The 5,341-nt window shown below is 42.2% G+C and overlaps 1 pseudogene; it reads right to left on the bottom strand.

The window, feature by feature from the left end:
• Positions 1 to 526: 526 nt before the first annotated feature.
• On the bottom strand, positions 527 to 3,203 carry LOC124229169 (TBC domain-containing protein kinase-like protein; annotated as a pseudogene).
• Positions 3,204 to 5,341: the final 2,138 nt, after the last annotated feature.

The following is a 5,341-nucleotide window of genomic DNA, read 5'->3' as shown; positions in this document are numbered from 1 at the left end:
TTGAGGTGACAGTAAGTTAGATGGAAGGTGATAATGGGATGGGATATGGCAACCGGAAAGCTGTATATATATGCAACTATCACTAATTGAATGCAAACTCTTTTTTTTTTTTTCACTTATAAGGAATGTATTGGGAATAGCTTTTCCCTTTTCATTATCATAGAAAGATGACTTCCACCCACCCTTAGTCCATGTTTCTGAATAATGCCTTTGTCAGGACCGTCTGTTCAGGGCAATGGAAGGCAGCTTTCCAGCGCACTGAGATTCCTCGATAGTGCTAACTCTGCCTTGCTGGCTGAGTTCCTCGGCTTTGTTGCAGAGCAATACAAACACATGATCGAGTTTCACTGCTAAGAAAATTCTATCAGCAACACACATACAGTCAAGTCTGCTGCCTGGATAGATAGCTGAACATTTGGGTCCTGAGCTTTAAAGAAAGCTCTTATTACAAAAGTTTAAGGGAATGTTGCCCTCTGGCGATCTCGCTCTGTCTTCAAGTGGCTGTGAAGGGTGGCCAGGGCTGATGTCACTCTGTCCTTTTGACGGTCACACTCTCAGTTCTGCATATTTGAGGAGATGGGATGGTGAGGAGTCCTGTTGGCTTGATCTTATTAATGCCACAATCTAGAATACAGACTCTTGGATATTTCATCTTCACAACATGAGCTGTAAACTGTGCTGTGTGTTTTGCCACGTGTCCCACGATGACGATGACCTTCCCCTTGAAGCTCTGCAGTATGGTGGTGTGCGGACCCTTGGCAAGCCTCCCGTCTGCTGTGAAAGCAGCGCTGAACGGGATGTTGATGCTGCCTGAAATGTGGCCCCTAACGAATTCTTCAGTATTCCGAATGTCCACGACCAGGAGCTTTGGTTTACTGGACTTTGTTTTCTTGGTGGGTGTTTTGAAGTGGCCTGTCACCGTGAGCTCGCACAAGTCAATCAGGTCCTCTGCTGAAATCCACAGGGATACTTCGGATTTTAGGTCATTTAATGGGATGGACTCTCTTGACAGATCTGTTTTTGGAGGTTCTGCACACTCAGTGGAGAAATAAGGAGTCGAATTTCTGGCTCCACTGCCCTCAGAAGACGGCCTTGGAGGCTGAGCATGCTGTCTGTTAGTAGCACTTTTAGGAGTCCAACAAAATAGATTGATTGATTCTCATACACAGCATTCAGTGTCAATTTCTGGTAAATCAGAGAAGAGAAGAATGCACTCACTAAAGCCATTAGCCAAAAGCCGGTCCCGTAGCTGCTGAAGAATTGCTACTCCAATACAGAATGGGAAAGAGGAATTCCCAAGTAGTAAGGTATCCCAGAGGTGGAAAATTTTGTGCAGTGGAAATACATGAGTAAACGTGATGAGAAACCAAGGGATGGCATATAGATCTGGAATAAACCCAATCTCATTGAGATGAATGCTCAGCTCCGGATCATGGAATGCAATCATCTGAGAGAACACAGCCAGATACACTTGTATTACATGTGAGTTGTCTTTCAAGAAATTATACAGGTATTTGGGGATAAAGGCAGACACACACGCATAAGCCAGGGCTTCCTTATTGAAATTGAAATATAGTTATGGAGTACAAACTGAGTCAAGACCTTTCCAATACACAAGATCAGGATGGGACAACACCCAGGCTGTTAGTACACGTCTAAACTTTGCATGACCTTCTGGTGATTATAAGAGTTCATCATACTGATGACAATGAGGAATATCCACTTCAATTTGTCTATCTGTAGGAACTGAAGTATCTTTATCAATTGCATCATACTCTGCATGAATAGCCCCCTCAACTCCCAGAAGAGCAGCCCAGGTTAAACCTCTCATTAGAGGAGGAATGTCAACTCTTGCTTCTTTCCAGATCCGATTTTTTTTTATATGGATACGCCTTTAGCAGCCTTTGAAAGAGAACGATTCTGTGAAGTTGGCACTCTGTGTCCCTCTCTCGGATGATTAAAGGGAGAGTGGCAGCTGCAGACACCTCGTTATTGCTGTTTGAATGGGGCAAATTAGACTGGTCATCTTCGAGTAACGGGTAAAATGCTTCTCCATCAACATCTTTTAATCTATTTCTTAGCTGGCATAATGACAATGTCACAGTGGTGTCATCTAATAATGAGCTTCTATCTCGACCTTGTCCAAAGCTTTCACCATCTTCAAAGAGAAAATTGGGAAGTGTGCAGACAGGTGGCTTGGACCGAATGATCTCCTTGTTGACCAGCTCTTTCTCCAAGTCACCTCCAGCTAAATATTAAAGGTAATACACTTCTTCAATAGATCTTTCCACCAGGTTATCACTGTTTATGTCTTGACACAGCTGACTGATATCCTCAGGCGAAGTTAAATCAGCACATCTCAGAGAAGATGAAACAGACTGGCAGGGTTGGTAAAGGGGGTGTATAAAGGTGACATTTCACTGAATATCTTGTCCTGCATTAATTCACCTGGGGTTGGCCTGTTGGAAGCGTGAAAGGTGAGGCACCTCTTCAAAAGATCCATCACATTTTGAGAAAGCTCCTTTACAATGTCCAGACAACCATGCTCTTCAACCAGAACTATTATAGTATCATCCACACAGGCCAATGTAAGCAAAAATTTTACTCTTTCAGAAATCTCCAAGCTCTGAAATAACTTTCTTCCCATGCAAAGCTCAAATAAAATGATTCTAAGAGACCATACATCTGATTTCGGGCCAGAAGGCAATGGTTTTCCATTTGGCACATGATGAGTCGTTTTGGAAATCCCTTGTGCAATTACCTCATGCACCAAGTAGGACGGATACCCAATTGGGAAATCAACATCGACACCATGAGCTGTCATGTGATAAAGTCCAAATTTAGCCAATTTAACATGTCCCTTTCGGTCCAAAAGGACATTATGAGGAGACAGTGTCCAGTGCACTATACCATGTTTGTTCATATACTGCAAGCCCTGAAGTACCTCAAACGTTATACACAAAACCTTTGAATAGCATGCTTTCCCTTAGAAATATCCACGTACCGTCACAGTCTGGGATGGGTGATAGTCTTAAGGATTTGAAAGTGCCATAACATTTTGATGGAATCTGGTGTAAGAGGAAGCCCGTTGCTTCCACAAACATCATGTGGCAGAGCTGAGGCAAAGAAGGTAAAGGCGCCCATTTCGGCATCCTTCAAGGGAAACATTTTTAGAGTCCTAGATCTTCCAAGATAATCTCTGAGTGTGGAGACGCAGGCGGAGGCAAAGACAACGGGCCGGGGCTCCCACACGCGCCCCAGTGCGGTCGCTGCGGCTGTCCCGACTCCTCAGGGCTCCAGGCTCCGCACTGCAGGTGCTTCCACAAAGAGGGCCGCTCCCGCGCCAGAGGCCCCGCGCGGCCCTGTGATGGCGAGCTAAGCCTGCCACGTTCCAGATCTGAAGCTGGCGGGAGCGCGAGCCCAGCCCACTCCGCTGACAACGCCAGCCCAGAAAGCAGACTCTTTTTGACATCAATGTTGAATAATGCCAGGGATACAGGCGGCTACATAGCGATCATAGACCATGGAAGCTAAAAGAACACACTCAGTGATCATGAAGGTGAGAACCCAGCCCAGTTGTGCTGCACAAGCATGGAAAGGAAGAGAGTTGTGTTCCACAACAAAAGTCACCATCATTTTTGGCGTGATAGCAGAGGAGTAACAAGGGTCAACAAAGGCCAAGTGGCTGAGGAGATAGTACACAGGTGTGTGGGGTCGAGCATCAATCCTGATTAAGGTAATCAGTCCAAGGTTGCCCAGCACTGTGACCACATAGAGCACTAAAAATCCCACAAAGCATGGGGCCTGAAGCTCTGGCCGGTCTGTAATTCCCTTGAGAATGAATTCAGTGACATAAGGGGCATTAACTTCATTCATGTATTCCAGTGAATTTTGCTGCAGTTGAAGAATAAAAATGTCACTTCTCATGACCTCTGCCAGTGTTGGGGGAAAGTGATCATTGGTGTCCTATCACCTTGAATCAGGCCATCATGTGGGCAAAGAGTGCACCTTAGCTCTCTAATGACATGGCATTCTCGCCCCAGGGAAAGAAGTGTTTTACTCTCAAAATCATTCACACATTTTACCCAAAGATTTCCTTACTAAGCACTATTGTTTTGTTTCATTACATCTTTCCTAACACAAATTTTGCCTCAAATTTTACTGTGCATTGAAATCACCTGTGGAATTTTTAACATTCCCAATGCCCAGGCACCTCCTGCCAATTTAATCAGAACATCTAGGTAGCACACAGGCGTCAATATTTTTAAAGCTCCCCAGGAGGTTCCAATGTACAGCCATGTTTGAGAACCAGTAATCTGAAGAACAAATTCAACGGTTAGAATGACGAGCAGTTCTCAGCCATACTTTCAAACTTACTTCTTTTTTAGTTTGCCTAACCTATGGGTAAATTAGTTGAGTACATGACTCCACTGTGCCAGTGGAATCCAAACTGGCGTGTGCCTATTTGTGTTTTTATGAAAAGACTCACCTTGCATTATGAGGACAAGATTAGTTTTAAGGAATCTAATTTTCAGTTCCTCTGTTTCCATATCTGTTTCTTCCTCAAAATGACTTGCCTGAGAAGGCACCTGCACTCTTGTTTTATTTTTGTTTATTTATTTTTGTCTTCCCTTTTCAAATCTACCCTTCTCCCAATTTACAAATGAAAATATGCCTCAATAATCTGGAATCTTATGATTCCTTGCTCCAAGCTGTAAAAATATTCAGAGTTCTAGACAATTTGGGTGTTTAGATAATTCCTTTCATCAAGACACTCTTATGTCAGTAATAAGAGAAATTTCAAATGAAAGTTAAATTTATGTTAATGATTATTCATCCACATTAGAAAAATATAGCTTATTTTAACCATTTTATACTGAGAATACTTGTGGTTATAACAACAGAAATATTTTACTATTATAACATATAGAACATATAGAATTTTATGATTACAAGAATAAAATTCCAATCAGTGCGTGTGTGTATGTGTGTATTTGAATTTTAGAGAAATAAGGTAAAATACGAAGGTAATATAACCAAAGAAATAGTTTCAGTAATAAAAGTATATTACTTTTGTACAGAAATACTTTGGATAGAAAAATTGTTCCATCCTAGAGAAGAAGAAAATGATCATTGAGAAACCTCCTCTCTTCTATCCTCTGCTCTGTTAATCAAGATATTTCCAGATTTACTTACTTCCTAATGTTATCCAGGTCATGCCCTGTGCTTTATCAGGGTCTACACGACTTTTTGACGCCAAGCAGCCTTCATTTCAGGGCTGCACTAAGCTTGGTTTCTTTTTTTAATTTATTTTTTATTTCTTTTTTTAATTTTTTTATTT

Source organism: Equus quagga, chromosome 17 (genome assembly GCF_021613505.1).
Source record: "Equus quagga isolate Etosha38 chromosome 17, UCLA_HA_Equagga_1.0, whole genome shotgun sequence".
Classification (NCBI taxonomy): domain Eukaryota; kingdom Metazoa; phylum Chordata; class Mammalia; order Perissodactyla; family Equidae; genus Equus; species Equus quagga.
This window is presented reverse-complemented; position numbering and strand designations above follow the sequence as displayed.